Source organism: Hemicordylus capensis, chromosome 1, assembly GCF_027244095.1.
Source record: "Hemicordylus capensis ecotype Gifberg chromosome 1, rHemCap1.1.pri, whole genome shotgun sequence".
Taxonomy (NCBI): Eukaryota; Metazoa; Chordata; class Lepidosauria; order Squamata; family Cordylidae; genus Hemicordylus; species Hemicordylus capensis.
In genome coordinates, this window is record NC_069657.1 from 434,126,532 (window position 1) to 434,147,544 (window position 21,013).

General features: G+C 44.8%; 2 long non-coding RNA genes across 3 annotated transcripts; one reads left to right on the forward strand and one right to left on the reverse strand.

Annotated features, from left to right (window-relative positions):
- The first annotated feature begins 23 nt into the window (after nucleotides 1-23).
- On the forward strand, nucleotides 24-13,448 carry LOC128321977 (uncharacterized). 2 transcript variants are annotated; one of them, XR_008305453.1, is made up of 4 exons: nucleotides 24-502; nucleotides 10,263-10,403; nucleotides 11,371-11,604; nucleotides 13,040-13,448. It is a non-coding gene; the product is annotated as an uncharacterized LOC128321977 (long non-coding RNA). The 2 variants fall into 2 exon arrangements; XR_008305452.1 differs by lacking the exon at nucleotides 24-502 and adding an exon at nucleotides 9,780-10,145.
- On the reverse strand, nucleotides 4,110-20,460 carry LOC128321982 (uncharacterized). Its single transcript, XR_008305454.1, has 4 exons — nucleotides 20,315-20,460; nucleotides 7,735-8,090; nucleotides 5,465-5,675; nucleotides 4,110-4,194 (listed from the first exon to the last, which is right to left on the reverse strand). It is a non-coding gene; the product is annotated as an uncharacterized LOC128321982 (long non-coding RNA).
- Nucleotides 20,461-21,013: the final 553 nt, after the last annotated feature.

A 21,013-nucleotide genomic window follows, 5' to 3' on the forward strand; every position in this document is an offset into this window, starting at 1 on the left:
ATCCAGCCCTCAAACTACCCTTCTGTGAGCATTGCAATGTTCGATTCCTTTTCACATCTTTGGCTGAAGGCTGCAAATTATTATGTCTCTCAAGTCGCCTTCTTTATTCAGCATCTTTGAACATCACTTATTTGGAAAGCTTTTAAGGCCTATTAATGATGGGCCTGATTAGCTGCGGTGAAGGCTGATAGTCAAAGCAGAGCAAAAAGGAAAAGAAATTGTCAGGATTCTAACTTTACCACTTTCCAAAGCCACAGCACTGAAATTTTGGGAAGCGGATGAAAGGAAGCCAGCACAGATCATTTGACCGAGCATGACCTCCACCATAGGAACAAGTGAAATGAAGGAAATGGCAGATGAGAGGGAACATGGGGCGGAACACAGTGGCTGGAAACCCATCCTGATGCAGCCCGAGGTGATAATAATGAGAAGAGATGGACAGAATTAGAAGAGTGACATTGGGGAAAGCTTGGGATGAAGAGCTGAGGTTGACCCCAGACAGGTTAGTCTGATAAAGGTTATGCACCTTAATTGGCCTTCTAAATGTTGGTTTCTTTTTGTGTCTGCAAATGCCCTAAGGCTTTGTAGGGAGAATGAATATGTTTGGACCAAAACCTCTCTCAATCCCACGAGGTTGCTGCTTAGACTGCTTGCTGTTTTTGTTTTAATGTGTCTTTTGATTGGGTTATTATTTTAGCATGATGTTTTGAATGCTATGTTGTATGCCACTTGGAGGGCCTTTCAGTCAAAAAAGTGGCCTAGAAATACAATTATTGGCTGACATACGAAGCAGTGAAATGCAGGCAGTTGAGCACTGTTCATGCTGCTGCCTATGTCTAAACCCTGCCTGCGCTTTTGTGGAACAGTCCTATTCCATTTTAACCTAAAATTGCCCATGCACATTTGTGCAACATAACATCCATTATTTGTGCTCATCCACCTGCATTTTTCTGCATTTGAATGTCAGCAAGTAACAATTGGTTACTACATCAGCAGACATAGGCTCCTAACTGCTGGATAAAGTGGATGTAAGGAGGGTGCAGTTTTAGGGCAGAAGCTGTGGGTTAAAGGGTGATGAGGCTAACCTTTTCCCACTATTTCCCCCTGCATCATCCTGCAATCAGCCAGCCATTTTGCTCCTGATTCCTTCCCACCCATCCACAGCTGGGCTCTAGAAATAAGGCTGACTGATTTGGATAGCAAGTGGAATGGGGCTGTTGTTGGGAACAGCAGCAGGAGAGGGAAAGCCGCATGGCCTCCCACTGGCCACTCCTTCCCTGAAGTTGACCCCACATTGCATTATACAGCAAACATTTATTTATTTGTTTATTTTAGATTTATATCCTGCATTTCCTCTGAGCAGCTCAGAGTGGTGTACATGGTTATTTTTATCCTCACAACAACCCTGTGAGGTAGGTTAGGCTGAAAGATACATGACTGGCCCAGAGTCACCCAGTGAGTTCCATGCTTGAATGGGGATTCAAACTCGGGTCTTCCCGGTCCTAGTCTAACCACTATGCTATGCTGGCTCTCTTTGCAGTGATTGGAAAACATGGAGTTGATAAACAGTGTTCCCTCTAAGGCGTGAGCATATGCGCGTGCTCACACATTTTTTTATGTCTGCTCAGTCAATTTTAGATCCCGCTCACATGCATAAACACTGCCTTGATACTGCTGCCCAGAACAAAACTCATTCTGCACAAGATGAAAAAAATTAGAGAGAACACTGTTGATAACCTGTTTTTTCCTAATCAAATATTTTCAAGAATTTGTTTGCTTGCTTGTGCAAAATAAAGCCATGCTTCCCGATGATCTACAGATACCAAACTTTGCTTACACAATCCTGCCACTGAAATTAGCCAAATGCACTACGTTTTACACCTAAATAGGCTTGGTAAAAAATTAAATAATTTTCTCATCATTTTTTGAATAAATTCTGAATATAATTCTTCCCGTTTACCTACACATACCAAATTTTGCATGAACAATTCTGTCACCAAAATTTGCTGAATGCACGACCTTTTACACTGGAATATGCCTGTAAAAACATTTAAATGGTGTTTTTTTTTAAAAAGAAGACATGATATAACCATCATATTGTAATTGTTAGTGTTCTTAACAGATTTTAAACACTCAATAATTAGGTCAATGATTCCAAAATGACATCATGCCTAAGAAAAGAAGATCTTTCTCAGATTCAAATTTACTATGCTTCAAATTTACTATACATGGTCATTATTCAATGGAGTGAATATTTGAAATCCTACCGATTTTAAACTATTATTTTACTTCCCTTTTGCAAGCTCATCAATAAAAAGTTCCATTACGTATATTTAATTTCTTGAATTTTCCTAGAAGTGAAATCAATGCAAAATGACTTTGCCTGGTCATTATGGGGGCCTCACCTGCTAGTATCCTATACTGCAATATCACCAGCACAATTTGGGATGGTACTATATAATCACAAGGTGTAGGTCTGTCTGTCACATCTGCATTTCATTCTTTAAAAAAAAAAAATACTACCCCATAAAAAGATGAAGACTTCTTCTTCACACTTACGGAGCCTACCCTCAACAACCCAAAAAGCTGTGTCTGAGAGTTGAGGGACCTTCAGCAGCAACATGGGATATGGTTCAAGGAGAAGAGGAACATAGAATGCTGCTTTATACCAAGTCAGAGCCTTGGTCCATTTAGCTCAGTATGGTCTGCACAGACTGGCAGTGGCTTCTTCAAAGCTGCAGGCAGAAGTCTCTCTCAGCCCTATCTGGAGATGCCAGGGAGGGAACTTGGAACCCTCAGCATGCAGATGCTATTCCCAGAGCGGTCCCGTCTCCCTAATGGGAAATATCTTATAGTGCTCACACAGGTAGGTCTCCCATTCAAATGCAAACCAGGGTGGGTCCTGCTTAGCAAAGGGGACAATTCATGCATGCTGCCACAAAACCAGTTCTCCACCAGGGGGAGTTCCAGGGGGATCCCAGAAAAAGTGAGAGGAACTGCGAGTAGCAGTACTGCTCTTCTCACAGTTTTGGGACTCTCCCCTCCCCCTGTCAGAGCCAAAGGTCTCATGACGCTCAGCTATGGCATTATGGGGGACTCCAGGTAGGCTCAGTAGGGAGGAGGGGGTGGGAAAGTGCCTTCTGCTGCTGAATGTTGCCCCAGCAGTACTGTGGATGCTACCCGAAGTGTTATGATGTCCAGCTAGATGTCTGAGTCCCATCCCCTTGCTTAAGAACATAAGAACAGCCCTTCTGGATCAGGCCCAAGGCCCATCTAGCCCAGCATCCTGTTTCACACAGTGGCCCACCAGATGCCACTGGGGAGCTCACAGGCAAGAGGTGAGAGCTGGCTCTCTTTCCTGCTGTTGCTCCCCTGCAACTGGTATTCTGAGGCATCCTGCCTCTGAGGCTAGAGGTGGCCTATAGCCACCACCAGACTAGTAGCCACTGGTACTTAGCCACATATTATGTTCTCTCCACCACTCACAGCCACTTCTGAGATGACTGCAGTCTATTTTATCCTGTTATTTGGCTACACATTCCTTAACTGATTCCAGATACAGTAGCTTAGCTGCTTAGAACTGAAAATCATTTAACAACAACAACAAACCACCATATATTACATCCTGCTTTGTTTTCCTGGATGCAGTTAGCTGTCATAATTTCTCCTTCTGTCACCCACATAACTAAAACAACTGCTGCTCTGCAACTTTTGGCCAGTAGTAGGCACTCTCAAGGCAAGAGGAGGCTGTCTGCTCTCTTCCCCTCCACCCCAACAGAACCTGCTCCTAAATTTTGGAAATTAATTCTTCCAAAGACAAGCAAGTATAGGAAAGATCTTTCTCAACTGCACTGAAAGCAAAACCCAAGGCCTTCTGCACATGTTAGGTAATGTTCAGAGCATTCACATTTTGGCTGTCTTTTATATTTAACCCCTAAAGAGGCACCTTCTTAAAGTAGTGGTGTGACTCTCTTATCCTGAACAGGGTAGCACAATTACCATTATGCCACTGCACACAACGTCCCTTCTAGTGGCTGTAGCAGCCGTTTCCCTTGTGTTCCTTTGTACACAGGAAGAACTTTAGGACAGGGAACTAGGGGTTATTTGAAGCAATTTATTTATTTATTTATTTGTTTGTTTGTTTGTTAGATGTATATACCACTCTTCTAAAATGGCTCCAGGTGGTTTACAACACTGTAAAAACAATTAAAACAAGTTAATAGTTAAAATCAAACTATAAAAACAGGATAAAACCAATTAAACAATGCAAATAGCTAAAAAAAACCTCTGGAGAATCAGAGGAGCAATTTAAAACAATTTAAAACAGATTGTCAATCATTAAAAAACCCTGGAAGGCCAGGCCAAACACAGAGGTTTTAAGGGCTCTCCTGAAGGACAGTAATGATCTCAAATTACGGATTTCTGCCAGGAGTGCATTCCACAGCCTGGGAGCAGCTACAGACAAGGCCCGCCTCTGAGTCGCCACCAAACAAACCGGTGGTAACTGGAGACGGACCTCCTCAGATAACCTTAATGTGTGGTAGGGATCATGTAAAAGAAGGCGCTCTCTAAGATAACTCAGACCTAAGCCACTCAGGGCTTTAAAGGTAATAACCAGCACTTTGTATTTTGCCCGGAAACATATCGGCAGCCAGTGTAGCTGTTTCAAAACAGGCATAATATGGTCTCTCTGGGTTACCCCAGAGACCAATCTTGCTGCTGCATTCTGAAGTTTCTGAACTACGTACAAAGGCAGCCCCACGTAGAGTGCATTGCAGTAGTCGAGCCGGGAGGTTACCAGCTGATGCATCACTGTTTTGAGGTAATCTTCCTCAAGGAATAGGTGCAGCTGTTGCCTCACGAATGGCCATTGCCAGTTAAAAAAACCCTCATTCTGCAAACATATGAGAACAAGTAAAGGGATCGCTTGTGCAGTTTATCTTTAACTAGAACAAGTGGGAAGAGAGGGGCCCAATCCTCTTTTTGCAGGGGAGGGAAGAGGGGGGCTACAAGACCCTTCCTTCCCAACCACAGAAGACCGTGGTGCGAGCAGTGTGAAGAAAGGATTAGAATGCTTTTGTTTGCCGAGGGAGGGCAAACACTGCCAAAGAGACATGATCGCACTAAGCATGCCCCCTCTAACAATAAAAAGGTGGGAAGTGACACTGGTTCCCTTAGATGCATCTCATTCTGTACAACTGGAACAACCACAGTTTACTCCAAGAGGCAGTCCCCAGGTGCAGAGATGCAGGTTGAAGCAGACCCTCAAGATCAGTTTCAATCGGTGGCAGACAATGGTTGCAGCTTCACTAGCATGCTTACAACAGTCTGGTGACACGAGCAGAACAGAGCTTGCTGGGATGCAGCCTTGGCAGACTAAGAAGAGGGAGGGGTTCCTCTGCCCAGAAGTCAGAGGTTACCAAACCACAGTTAGTCAATTGTCTGCGGCATGAGGTTTGTCTACCTGAAGTTTCACGCTGTGTCTGAATGGGGCCTAGAGTTTCTAGCCCACGACGAGAGTTCAGGGCACTCTGTTCCACAGCAGATTTCTTTCCAAGGAGTATTCTTCCATCCCTGAGGCATAATTCTCCACCCTTGCTCACACATTCCATTACAACAAATACTTAATGAGACGTGCTTTCCACTGCTAGGAGGGCTGGTTGCAGAAAATGTATCTGAAAGGAGCAGTGCAAACAGGAATGGGCAAGATGTGGCAGGCAGGTCTATCATATTCCACAGCAGTATTTGAGATACAACAGTTTTTCTCAGTTCCAGCCAACATTGTACAGTATCTCACTGACATGCAGCAGTCAGTATATGACAGAATCTGACCACTGATATGCAGAAGCAGCTAGCAGCTGTCAGTATTTGATAGTATCTTATACGCAATGTTTTATAATATCCTGACACATGACAAGCAAAATTCAGTAAATTTTGTTCCTACTCTATTTGTTTAGCCAATCACATAATACGTGTGGAATGGATTGAAAATAACACGGGTACACACACCTAAGCACACCCACGCACACACACACACCACTTTAGAATTCTGCTGTCAAACTTGGATTCCAAAACTGAAATGTCAGATCATGTTGGTAAATGTTGAGATTGAAGTCTAAAATTTATCAGCATACACATTTTTTCCTAGCAAACATTTTTTATTAGAAAATATCAAATTAATTGCAGTAGAGTGTAACAGAATGGAAACGGAAGCTTATGAAGTTTATAGAACAAAGATACTAAGGTTTATTACTTAACAAATCATAAACAACAGTCCTACCCTGAGCAAAAGGTCATCCTAACAGAAAAATAAGTCTCAAGCATCCCGTAAAGAAATACAAACTGACCAATCAGTCTACAGAACTGATGATGGACACGAACATTCTAAACACTACCCCAAGCCTATACACAGCTATACATACAATACATCAGTGGCAAGATTAATATACATAGTATAAAATTACAAGTTACCAAAACAAAACAAAAAACCCATTACCAATTAGAAATTATTAGAACATTATAAACGTTAAGAGTCTATTTAAAATGTGTACCTCCTTTAATCTTCTGTTTATAATACTCTATAAAGAAAGGAAAACCTTGCAATCATCCTGTAAAATGCTATTCCAGTAGCCTATAAGTAGACTCCATCTCTCCAGAAATCTGCCCTGGCCCCGCCATTCTAATGCTCTTTTATATTATGTTAATTTTATCATCAGGGCAATATGACAGACTTTCTCAAACCAGTTCTGGAGGGATGGGACCCCTTGTGATTTCCATTACACACACACACACACACACACACACACTCTAGAATGCCATTTCAGTTCCAACACAAACCTGTGTCGGTACAAAAGATAGTGATTTCTGGTCCTTGGTAGTGTTCCCTAATAGCTAGACCTGCAACTGGAGCAGAAGTGTTGCTAGGCGATCTGGAGACTGGGCCCACAGTTTTGAGGCCCACAGCAACACCCCCCTCCCCACTCGGTTTTTGCTCATAACTCTTTTCATGCTCTCTAAATAAATCTAAAACGCTTTCATTTTTGAAGCCATTAATCATCAGGACATGGTTGTTTTATCGGGCATATTTGGGCTCAGAATATTTGCTTTCTTTTCAAATGTCCCTGCCTTTTGCAATCACTTCTGGGTTGCTGCTGGGCACGAGGGCCATCATCCACTTCCCTGTCCATGCCCCCAAGCCCAGCACAAGGGTTGCCATGGAAACAAGGGAAGGGATGGAGACAGAAGAAATGGGGAGAAGGCCCCGACTCTGTCCCTCCCCCTTTCCATCACAATGGGAAGAGGGGCAAAGGGACCTCGGTGACAAAGAAGGTAGTCATGGGGAAAGCTCTGAAAGATTCCAGCCCAGAACATGCCCCTCCCTCCCCATTGTCTCCTGCTTCAAGGGTAAAGGGGGGCTGGAGGGACAGGTCAATAGGCTCAGAGCACCCAGGCGAACACGGGCACCCCTTGTGCCTGGTGCTGACAGTGCTGAGGACCTAGGCTCATTTAGAAGAGGTTGTTAAGGCCAAAAGTAAGCCTGAGGTGTGCTTAGAATGCATTAAACAAAAAGAGAAGTCCCGATGAACTTGAGAACAGGTGCAGCTGTTTCCCTGATCAACGTCCCCCCACCATCATAATGCTAATTCCAGTCTGGCCTGTAAACTCATCAAACAAAGTTCTCTGTCAAATGGCACAGCAGTAATTCCCCCCATTTCCAATCTTCAAAACATTCACCTTTCCGTTCTGCAGCCTTATTTCCAAAGTGAGCAAAATCAAAACACCCCAGAAGTGCTGCCTGGTTTTGTCAGAGTGGAGGGTCAAGCAGATTGAGATGAAGGCAGAGCTCCTTTCATCTGAAAGCTGCCAGACCGGATCCTTTGGGGAGACGAGAATTTTCAATCAAGCCACAGCCTTTGTTCTGGTGGAGCCAGCCAAACCGATGACCAAGTTCTCTTCTAAAGATTTCCTCCTCTCTCTTTTTAACAAATAAACAAACATCACTGGGGGAGCTTTTGTACACTCTCTGCTGATAGCCAGTGCTTGGGAATGACAGATCCCGAAGCAACCATAATGTTGAAAGAAATAAGGACCTAAGAGAAAGCACAAAGTATTATTTATTATTATTTTTGTTTACTCAGTTAGACAGGTGTTATTGATTGGTTTGTTTTATCCAAACATCGAGTCCTTCCCAAGGACCTGGGATGGCTGAATTTTATTATCAATATTGTTGCTGTTATTATTATAGATATCGTTGCAGAATATAGGCTATCTCCAGTAAAGTTGCTTTTTGGAATTGGCTGATGGTGATTTCTGTGGCCCCTATGGTGTTGAGGTGCTCTTCAAGTTGTTTTGGAATTGCACCTAGGGTGCCAATTACTACTGGGATTATTTTGGTCGTCTTCTGCCACAGCCTTTCAATTTCAATTTGTAGATCTTTCTATTTTGTTATTTTTTCTGTTTGTTTTTCTTCTATTCTGCTATCCCCTGGTATTGCTATGTCGATTATTTTGACTTGTTTTTCTTTCTTCTCGACTACAGTTATATCTGTGTGTTGTGTGGCAGATGTTTGTCTGTTTGCAGTCAGAAGTCCCATAGTATTTTTGCATCTTATTATTGTTGTTGTTGTTGTTGTTACCACCACTATTCAACAAACAAGTTCTCAAAGAAGTTTACACTGACCAGGTTTACACATACTACTACGAATATTTATATACTTATCAACAAAATTTCTCATAGCGGTTTACATAGAAGAAATAAATGATAAATAAGATGGTTCCCTGTCCTAAAAGGGTTCACAATCTGAAAGAAACACAAGGTAGAAACCAGCAACAGCTACTGCTGGGATGATGTGCTGGATGTGAAATGGGTCCGTTGTTCTCCCCCTGCTAAATATAAGAGAGCCACCACTTAGAAAAGATGCCTCTTTGCTCACTTAGGTGGGGCACCTGAGGTTGTTGCAAGCTGCCACAGCCCTGGAAGAGCATAAAAGCCCAACTTCTTGTTTTGAATAACAACAGGCCAGCTTTGGTGGGTTTGTATGACATGTCCAGTCATGGCATATCCTACTCTGCCTGCAGCACAGAACATGGCATCTGTCGTCAGGTTCCGTGCTAGGGATGTGCAGAAACAGTTCAAATCGAACTGGATTCTATTCTAACTGGCCCGATTCGACTGGTTCATGCTCGAACTGGACCGGTTCAGATAGAACCAGTTCAGCACTCTTGCAAAGCGGAATCTGGTAAGGATTCCCCTTTACAGGCAAAGGGGAGACCCTATGAGGTTGAAAAGTGTGGGCAGGAGGTCACATTACACACGGTGGTGGTAGCTCCTTGGGGGCGCTGGTGGGCCAGCAATGGCTCCCCTAGGCCCTGCTGGTGCTCCCCACCACCAGAGCAGGCTGGCGGGGGCCTGGTTTGGAGCATGGGGGCCCAAAATATGGAGCACAAAGGCCCAAAGCACACCCCTGCTGGCCCACACTGATCGGGGGGAGCACCAGTGGGGCCTAAGGGAGCTGCCGCCACACCGCTGACGAGCTGCTGCAAATAAGGTGACCTCCCACCTGCTCCCTGCCCGCCCTTTTCAACCTCATAGGCTTCTGCCTTTGCTTGTAATGGGGAATCCAGTAAGGATTCCCCATTGCAAGCATGCTGAACTGGGTTGAACCAGGATGAACTGGTTTGACCCAGTTCTAGAGCATGAACCAAACCGCTGGCCGGTTCTAACGAATTGGCTTGCAGACTGGCAGTTTGGTTCGAATTCAGTTTGAATTCTAACTGAACTGCCCGGAGAGGTTCTCTGCACAGCCCTATTCCATGCCACAATTAGGGTAGGATATACCATTATTGGTGGGTTCACATGACAGGCCCAATCTTGGCATGTTGTTAATAAAACCAGAAGTAAGGGCTGTGCGCACTCCCGGGACTGCAGCAGCTCATGGCAACCTCAGGTGGCACATTATGTGTGAATCTAGCCATTTAAAAAAAAAAAAAATAAGAAGAAGATGGCTCCCTGTCCCCAAAGGGCTCACAATCTAAAAGGAAAGAAAAGGTAGACACTAGCAACAACCACGAGGGATACTGTGCCAGGGCTGGATAGAACCAGTTGTTCTCCTCCTGCTAAATATAAAAGAATCACCACTTTAAAAGGTACCACTTAGGTCATTTCGCAGGGAGAAATGCAATTTCTAATTTTCTGAATGATCTCATTTAACACTGCTTCTCCTCCGCCCCCAAACCCACCATTTCTTATTTTAAAACCTCCAGATTGGCTATTTTTGAGGATGTCCACCTGTCCCTGAAAACCTGTTTCCAGCTGCAAACTTCTCTGGGCCTTGTAAAGCCAAAAAGCACTATAAAGATGTAAAAAACTAAAAAAAAAAAAAAAATGTTCCTGTGAGAAACTTGGTAAGTACCACTTACTTACATTGTTTCATAGGACTGATGTATCGAGATAAGACACAAAAGAGGAAGAAGTCTGTCTTATTCCCACTTCCATTGTTAAAAATGTTTTTAGTTTCCTCCTCCACAACAAGATCACTAACAAGGGGGAGAGCCTCAGCCACCTTGAAGCTCTTGAAAAAAGGTGTGGGATAAATGCCTTAAACAAACAAATAAATAAATAACACGTTGGAACTCTATACGCACACACAGATATGCCTCTACCCTTCTCTGTAACAGCATCTTGTTTGCTTTCATCAGTATCTAGCTAGCTATTACTGTCCTAATCAGTGATCAGATCCATCCAGGATACATCCATGACCCCAACTACAATGTATGGAAAGGGGAGGAAGAGAGTTGGCAATAAGGAAAGGAAAGCATCAGTTGAAGAAAACAATATCTGCTTTATCAAGTGCAGATCTCCCAGTGAAATAGATTCGTAGCTGAGTACATTGAGTGAGAACATTTGGCATTGCTAATCTCAATTGCAGGAGATTACATCTCGGGTGAATGTGGGTTGTGAGGTTTATTGTTTACATGACAAGTGTCAGTATCCCTCATCCCTGCCATTATTCTTTTACAACATTAGGCAGCAAAAAGGATTCCGTAATCCTTCTGCAAAACACGGCCAAACTTTGTAGGACTCGGAATACTTTTTATGGTGCTCTGGACCACTCTGCTTTTTATTCCATTTCCTCTGCTGGCAGTGAACACACACGGTTATTATGCATGCCGGCTTGCTCGAAAGTATGACATAAATGAAATGTGCTCGGTTTTATGTGTGGAAATAAAACACTCCAGATGTGCCAGAAACCCTTCAGCAAAGCAGAGGCCTGAGCAAAGGGATTAGATGCCAGTCAGAAACATTCATTTTCCTTCTCTCCCTCTCCCTTTCTCTCTCTCTCTCATGTATTTTTTTTTTTTCAAATAACAGGCTGAAGAGAAAGGAGGGCATTAAAAGAACTGAAGCATCTCTCTGAGAATGAACCAGCCAAAGTTCAAGAAGTATTGCATGAGTTGTTTGGTGACATGGAGATTTCTCCTCAGTGGTCACTTTTCCTCCAGTATGTTGGACTCAGCTCCTTTCACATTAGGGAGGGTCAAGGAGAATGCTCCATAATGCTGACACCAAACCACAGAGTGAGGTCATCTGGGGTTTTGCAGTGGGGTGAGTAGTATGCTGATAACACCCAGCTCCATCTGATTCGGATGAGGCACTGGGAAGCTTAAATAAGTAGGGCTGTTCTCATGATGGGCATTATGGCAGAAGAAACCTCCAACCTCTCTGCCTGATCCCGATTCATCGTGAGAATTCTACAAGCAAGGTAGGCGGAGGGAAAAATGATCACCTGCCAACTGGGTGTGGAGTTGGGTGGTAGTGGCAAGGACTTCAGGGGGTAAGGGGGAGGGGAGGGGGCTTCTCCAACCCAAATGCCCTTCATGAGAACAGCCTAGTTTGTGATTGCTAATGTACTCAATGAGGGCCAATTTGGATAAGATGGATATATAGTTGTTGGACAGTTCATCTGCAGGTCTGACCCAAGCCCAACGCGTGCCTGAGGCAGTGGGCCAGGTCACTGCCTTACAATCATCAATTCCCCCCTGCATGGACAGCCCTGGCTAGCCCCCTTTCAAAACCAACCATTGCCAGCTTTGAAAGTGGCACAGAGGTGGGTCAGGTGGGTCCTGAAGAGCTGCTCTGATGACACCCCAATAATCTTCTACCCGAGACAACTGCCTCACCTTGCCTCATGAAAGGACCACCCCAGACCCCCACAAAGCTCTCCTGAGGAGCAACTTCCTTGCTCCATTTCCTGCCCCCTGTAAGCAGGAAGGGCAGGGGAATTTAAAACCCCAAGAGAGACATGGAGGAGCATGCTTGGCACTGGGAACCAGGTGAGGCAGTGGCCACAAGGCAGCAGTAGGCAGCAATAACCCAGGGGCACCTCCACTCTGCTGCCTCCAACCCACCACCTTAGGTGACTATCACACCTGTGCTCATAGAGTGGCTGCCCTGTTTGCCCAGGGAGGGGGCATCCCACCTGTTCTGGATGGGGTTGCACACTTTGCAAATCTGGGGTGCTCGCTGATCCAGCTTTGTCACTAGAGGCCCAAGTGGTCTTAGTCAGGACTACTAGAGGCCCAAGTAGTAAATAAAGGCTTACTTGTGTGTCCTGGCCTTGCAAGGTTTTTAAATTGTTTTTAAGTATTTTCAAACTGGTTTTAAATGGCTCTGAACAGTTTTAAATTCATTTTTATATTAACATATAACAAACATATCATTTAATTTATATTTGTTTTAAATGGTGCTTGTTCTTGCATTTCCCCTGCTAACTGGGCAAAGAGGCACCTTTTCACGTGGTTATTCTCTTTATTTAGCAGGGGGGGAGTAACTGGCCCTGTCCACCACCCAGCACAGGACCTCCAGTGTCTGTTGCTGGTGTATCTTGTGTTTCTTTTTAGACTATGAGCCCTTTGGGGACAGGGATCCATCTTATTTATGTATTATTTCTCTGTGTAAACCGCCCTGAGCCATATTTGGAAGGGCAGTATAGAAATTGAATTAATAATAATAATAATTTTACATGTTGTACAATGCCCAGAGCCTTTGGATGGAGAAAGAAAGAAAGAAAGAAAGAAAGAAAGAAAGAAAGAAAGAAAGAAAGAAAGAAAGAAAGAAATTTCAGGTGTTCTGAAAGGTTGGGGGAGTGTATAATGCTGAATCCTCTCCCTGCCCCGAGATGAAAACATTTGATGCTACCTGCCCTAGGCTTGTAGGCAGCACACTCTTGAGGGAGTGTGCTGTTGAATCTGTCAAGAGAAACAGTTAGAGCAGCAACAGTCACATCTGTACTGGTTTTCCTGCTGGTTTATTATTATTATTATCATCTATTTATCTATTTATCTATCTATCTATCTATTATTAAAACTTTTATACCGCCCTTCCAAAAGGCTCAGGGCAGTTTACATTAAAACACCATTAAAATCAGTTAATAATTAAAACAAAAATTATAAAGCATAAAACAATGATTAACAGTTAAAAACATCATAAAACAGCAATTAAATAATCAGAACAATTTAAAAGCGAGTTTTTAAAAGCTGAGAAAGCCTGGTTGAAGAGATGTGTTTTTAGGTGTTTTTTTAAAAAATGCCAGTTTATTGTTGGTGGTTTATTTATATGCTGGTTTATTATTGCCGTGTTGACTTAATTGCATCTTTACTGCAAGTATAAGCAGCCTTAGGAACATAGGAAACTGCCTTATACTGAGTCAGACCCTTGGTCCAACTAATCCAATAAGAGCCGCGGTGGGTTAAGTGAGGACAGTGGGCTTAGTCCGCTCTCCCGCACACGAGCAAGCAGAAAGCCCTGGGCAGCCGAATCGGCCACCCACACAATTGCTGACTCCATCATGGAGCTGGCAGGGGCTGCAGGGATGGGGGGCTGCCTGGCCCCCAAAGGTTCCAGGATGCCCCACGTGAGTGTGTGGGGCATCCTGGGGAGACCCTTGAGAATGGGAGGCTTGTTTCAGCCTCCCGATGGGGGTCTCTTTGTGAGTTGCTACAAAGCCGCACTGGGGTGCTTCATGATTGGGTAAAAGGGGTTAGCGGCACGCACGCTCCGCTAACCCCATTTAAGGGGAGGGGGATTTATGGAGGCTTGCTGCTGGGAGCCACGCGACTCCCGTTGCAGCACACGATCACCCAAAAGTGGACTAGGCTCCCTTAGCCCGCTTTTGGGCCGTGGGAATAGCCTCAGTATTGTCTATACTGACTGGCTGTGGCTCTCTGAGGTTTCAGGCAAGAGCCTTCCCAGCCCTACCTGGAGATGCCAGGGGATGAACCTGGGACCTTCTGCATGCATCCGGGTGCTCTACCACTGAACTACAGCCCCAGCCCCTATGGGGAATATCTTACAGTAGATAGTGCTCCCATGTAGTCACCTATCCAAATGTAAACCAGGGAAAACCCTGCTTAGCAAAGTGGTCAGTTCATGCTCACTGCCACAGGAGCAGCCGTGGGTGCTCTCTAAGTGAAAAGGCAGGATTAAAAAACCCCAAATAAATAAATAAGTGGGAGCGACTGACAGAACTAAACTGATCTGAGAAACGCAGCATGGCACACTGGCTGTTTCTCAGTGCTGAATCTTCTGCCATGTATCGATTCTTGGACCACAGCAGTAATTAGCTTGTCAGAGAGCCGGAGAATTTCATTTAGGCTTCGTCCCCTCCAGCAATTTCACTTTAACTACTCATCTTTGCTCAGTACAGTCACAGACTGAAAACCTTCATGAGGCCAACGCACCTTTTCTCTGTCGCAGGCCATCCATTAACTCTGCCTTGCTGCCATCATCGTCAGGACTGTAAGTGTAATTGGATGGATGTGTTCAAAGGACACGAGCTGCCCAGGATGCCCCTGAGAAGAGAGGCCACCTGCTTTCCCCACACCACTCACCGACCTCACCAGTTGCTGCCATTTTCCAGCCAGGCAGTGAGGAAAGAGCCCATCCACCCACCCACAGCTGTGCGAGCCAGCTGGGAAATGGTGGTCATTACGCATGTGGCCGGATGCCAACTATCAGGGTGCATACGCGATTGCTGTCATTTCTTAACCAGCTTGCGTGATGGTAAGGACGTGCCTGGGGTCTTTCCTCTCTCGCTCACACAAGATCGGGGACAGCCCATCCACCTGTTCCCGGCATGAGCCGGCTGGGAAATGCTGGTGATGGGAGCAGCAGCAGTGGCAGGTGACAAGGCAGGGAAGGCACTGAATGCTGGTCCCTCGCATGGGAACGGTGGGGGAGCAGGGCACTTGGCAGGGTGGTGGGCGGGGGTGGGGAGAGACAGCAAATTTATTTATTTAATTAATTAATTCGATTTCTATACTGCCCTTCCAAAAATGGCTCGGGGCGGTTTACATGGAGAAATAGATAGATAGATAGATAGATAGATAGATAGATAGATAGATAGATAGATAGATCCCTGTCCCCAAAGGGCTCACAATCTTAAAAAAAAATAAGATAGACACCAGCCACAGTCACTGGAGGTACTGTGCTGGGGGTGGATAGGGCAAAGTTACTCTCCCCCTGCTTAATAAAGAGAATCACCATGTTAAAAGGTGCCTCTTTGCCAAGTTAGCAGGGTTAGCAATTCCCTCCTAAAAATTCAGCAGGACCTTTGAGAGGGCCCTTATAAAGTCCTGAATATGAGCCACTCTAGGGCTTCTCACGCCATTGAACCTCATCTCTGTGAGGGTCAAATTAACATGAAGTGCAGTCCCTTTTCCTCTTCAATAGGCGTCAGAGTGGGGCCAAATTGGATAGGTTCTGTGACACAGGAGCAAGGCTAAAACTGTCCAACACGCTAAGAGCGGGTCAAGGACAGTTGTGACTCATGCAATGCATAAATAAGACAGTGGCTCAGATGAGTGTTTCCAATGCATTTCAATTCTTACTCTTTCTCAAAGGGATATTAAATGCCTTCATAAAGCAGCTCAGTAAACCGCATGAAAGTAACTTCTAACCAACTGAAATTCATTAGAGATCACAGCTATGCCATTTTAGATCCAAACTACACATGACATCAACATAAGCTCTAACTGTCCCTAATTCCCAGGGATAGTCCCTATTTTCTGGAATCCATCCCTAATAAGTCTCTTATCTCAAAATTCCTGGGGTGTTTCACTTGAGCAGGAGTATCTAAATACACCTTAACCTTTTCCTTTAGGTGAAATTCCCTGTCAAGTTTATTTTTCTTTCATAATCTCTACAGAAATGCTTCAGGTTGTCTCCCATAATGGCAATTGTAAACATGATGCTCACCATACAGAGATCATTGAAAAGCACTTACCACATGTGGATACACCCCACAAAGTTCAGATCACAGGTTAAAGGTTCTTAACCCATGCCTGACGCACACACATTCCCCATCCAGATGGACCACAGATTTTGCTGGTGTCTTGCAAAGAACCCTTTGAACATTATGCTGACTGCCGGACGTGCTTACATTGCCACGTGATTGTGGGTGGTTTCCATAGTCATGGTTACATTGCCACATTTAAATTAGACAATAACTGGTATGAGCATAGCTTAATGCCAGTGGCACACATATTGCACAGTGCCCCCATAGGGGAGAATTTGAGTCAACCCCTTATTTAGCAGAAATACGCAGCAGGATGAGCTCACAGAGGAGATCTGGAGACAATTGTTTTAAGGGCTAAAACAAATACATGTTTATTTTAAAAAGTTACAAACTTGAATAGAAAGCCTGCACCCTGTACCAGCTACCTCATGGTGGAAGGAAGAAGAAAGAACACAGAAAGCCCAGGAGTGTCCTAGGTGTATCACCCTACAAATCAAAAGAGATGCCACCTTAAGTGGCACAGCAGGGAAATGCTTGACTAAAAAGCAGAAGGTTGCCGGTTCAAATCCCCACCAGTAACTATATCGGGCAGCAGCAATATTGGAAGATGCTGAAAGACATCGTCTCATACTATGTGGGAGGAGGCAATGGTAAACCCCTCCTGTATTCTACCAAAAGAAAACCAAAGCGCCTTGTGGGTGCCACGAGTTGACACCCACTCGACGGCACATTTTACCTTACCTTTAGAGCAGAGAGACTAAACAAAAGAGAACAAGGGGGCAGTCCTAGACTCTCTACCTCTACTCCGCATGTCCCTAGTGGCCAATAGGAATTATGAGTGTTAAGAGTCAATGCTGTTGGCGTCACATCTCCAACAGTCCCGTGGGCATTGTGGGGACTGCTATGTGCTCGTAGTACAACACGGAGGCAGTTGTGCAAGAGCGCTTTTGTGCAAATGCAGGAAATTGCACTTACATAGTTGTATGATGGATGGCCATTCTTTCCAGTGGTTGCCCAATGTGGACAAATGCAATTTCCTGCATTTGTGCAGGAGTATTCTTGCACAACTGCTCGCACACAGCAGTACGAGCACACAACAGTTCCCGCAGTGCCCACAGATCCATGGGACACTGCACAGTATGTAAACAAGTGAGATGTACACAATTGTTCAGCAGATATATTTACACTTTTGTTTGTTCCCTTTGTGAGGGAAGTCATACTCTTTAGTAAACCTGACCCCTTTGATCAATCATGTGACCGTCTAGACAGATTTTCCTTTCTGGCTCAAAAAACCTGGGAGATCAAACTTGTTTCAGGAAATCCTCTCTCTCTCTCTCTCTCTCTCTCTCTCTCTCTCTCTCTCTCTCTCTCTCTCTCTCTCATGTATCTGCGAGAACTCAGATGTATTTCCCCTGCAGACAATAAGATGATGCCCTGCCAAAATGAAGTCCTTGCTGAAAGTTAACCTGAGTTGGAAAGGAAAGGTGATCACGGTGCCCAAAGTGCCTCCAAGTGAGAACTGCAAAGACAAACATTTATCAGAAATAGAAAGAAAAGCAGCCAAAAACCCAGGTCAAAGAAATGGGAACCCTGGTCATCACTTCTCCAAGGGCATTTTCACATGTGAGGCTTACCAATAAATTGGTATGTGCTGAAAAACCTGGTTTGTAGTGCAAAGGGGGAAAACCTCTACATTTCCTAGAATAGAAAATCCTTTCCTTCCTTCAGGGATTCACCTGTGGCACAATTAACACAAGAGAGCAGTAAATGCACTTTTTAGTGCCATATGTTAGCATCGCCTAAGGCTACTTGTGGGTACTTCTTTAGGAGTCAATCCTACTGAACTCTGTGGGACTTACTGCCAAGTAAACATGCACAGATCAGGGTATAAGGCTGGGCACGAGCCCTAGCACTTGCTAAGTTACTCATCAGGGAGCTTTCCAGACTAGACCCTATAACGGGGTCAGAACGAATCTCGGAAGTGTGCTTCCACACTTTCTGCGTCATGACACCGCAGTCCTTACGGGGACAACAGGGTACCGTTCACATTTCCATTCACATTAGCAGGAGATTTTAAGGGAGTTTAAGGATGTTAACAAGGTTTAACATCCCTACTGGTCTTCAAAAAGGCCTTAGAGACACATTTTTTTAAAACCAGGCTTTAAGTACTTTTAATTGTTTTAGCTGTCTTAACTTGTTTTTAATTGGTTTGGTTGAGTTGTAAAATACCTTGAGATTTTGTGATTTGATGGTATACAATAAGCTACAAGTTCCCAACCTGTGGCCCGCGGACTACTGATAGTCCGCTGTGCAGGTACTGCAGGTGGTCCGAGGCAGGAGGAGAGATCATGCAATAATAATTATATAATCCCGTGTATCTCGTATGTACCATATTCAGTGTTAAATTATTATTTGCAATGTAATTCACTTCACAAACATCCTTTTGTAATATAACATAATACATCATTAGAAATAGCTGCATTTTAATACCCCTTGAAATATGTTTGACTCCCATCAGCCATAGGCCATGTTAAAAATGTTTACAACGGCTTGCATACATGGTGGTGCACAAAAGCTTTCAATGACGATGTTGTGGTCTGCATAAAAGAAAATGTTGGGAATTGCTGCAATAAGCAAATAAAAGAAATACATTAAAACCGCTCCCCTACAAGGAAGAGGAACTGAGCAATTAAGCGGCTATGCATTGCTAATGCTGTTGCAGTGCTGAACAGGAGAGAATAAAGTAGGCAGAAGCTGCAAGGAAGAAACTCCTAATGAAGGACACAGTAGCCCTGAAACACCTCAATAGTGCTTTGCCATACCAGATACCGGATAGAAAACCCAGTTCGATTCGAGTAGAACCGGACTCAAACTGAACCATGTCCAGTCTGGTTCTGTGCACAGTAGAGCCATGCCTGGTCCGGCTTGAGTCCTAACCAGTTTCTGCCCGACTCGGGGGGGGGGGAATGGTGGACTTGCCACCATTGTAGGGCTTCGGGGGTTGCTGCCATGGCCACAGGGGGAGATATCTTGAGCTTCCTTCTTCCTCCACTGGCCTCCCCCTCGGACTCAAACAGCCCATTTGAGGCCATTTTCTGCCTGTTCTGGGCCTCTCTCCACCGGCAACGGCCATTTTGGAGGCTGCCACGCATGTGCACTGGCCATTTGCATGGCTGGGTCACAGGGGCGTAGCAAGGTTGGAGTGGGCCCAGAGACAAGATTTTAAAATGGGCCCCCCCCCCAAAGTCCAGGGCCTCCGCACACCCCAGGCCCCCAAGGATTTAAGTCTGATATTCCAAAATAAGTATGCTGCCTGCAAATACATTTCACTGAATACACACACACACGTCACAATATATAGTGATATACATTGAGTACTATACATTTGTATTACTTTTAATGCCTAGAACACACTAGAAAGATGAATTATTAAAATGGGCCCCTCGCTGCAGATTAGCAAAGGAGACTTTCAACCATGCAGGGTGAACCTATGTTTGTTTTCTCAGAATTCTGAACAAATTCAGTCAAGTTTGATTGCAGGAGGTTTTTCACAGGAGGCTTTTAAAACCATTTAAGACACATCTCCTCTGGAATGGAGGTGCTGCATTCACATGTTGGCCAGATTTACCCTGAAGTCCCTGCAAGTTATTGGGGAGCAGTTCACACACAAGAAAAATAAAATAAAATAAAAGCACCACACATGCTTCACAGTTCTCACTCAGACCTTCTGGGTTGCAAAACAACTTGAACATAAGTGCATTTATAAATGAATGAATGAATAAATAAAATTAATAAAATACTGTTCCAGAAGTTTTTGCAATTTTCTGCCATGAAACAAGCCACGTATAGGACTTTTTAGATAGTTTTTTTTAAGTCAGCAAATTTTCCAAGCTGTTTCAAAATAAATATTCAGAGACTTCTCGGTCCCTCCCCCCCCCATATCCAAGCCCTATGGCAAGCAGATCCCTATATATGGGGGGGGGCAGGAAAGGTAACCACAAAAAGGAGTTCACACTCTACCTGGCAAATGCTGGTCTGGGTTAAGCAGGGCAGCAAGGGATCTTCTGCTGCAGAGAACACTCTGGCTGCCTCCTCCTTCCTGGCTTGCTTGGGCCCTACTCGAGTTCAGGCTTCACTGCGGCCTACACGGAGGCCTCCGTGGAAGCCCCGCCCACCCGCCGATCAGCTGAGAGGCGGGAGAAAAGGAGCTCTTTGCAGCTTGCCTGCTGCTTCGATTGCGGGCCAGCAGAACAAGCAGGAGAGACTGCGAAGAGGGCGAGTGGCTGAGAGGCTATGGGGCTGGGCAGGGGGCAATGGGGAGTCACATGAGGTGCCTCTGGGGTGCCCCTCCAGGCAGTGGGGCCCCCAGACAACTGTCTCCCCTTGCCCTATCATTGTTACGTGCCTGCTGGGTCATGGCCGGGCCAGTTTGAGACCAGACCTCAAGCCAGCTCACACATCCCTGATGCCAGACACCCTAGCTGTAAAAATGGGAAATTGTATTTCACTTCTAAAAAATTGTCAGTAATGAGGTCCAAACAGAGATGGAAAACAATGGAATGCAATGCGCTGGATTGTCTAGATTCTCATAAATATGGAAGGAACCAAGGGTGGCAATCTCAGAATAAACAGGGAGTGTGTAAGCAGCCACAGAGAGTTTCCATACCAGCACCAGATGTTCCTAGAGACATCCATTACTGGTGTGGAAAATCCTTGTCA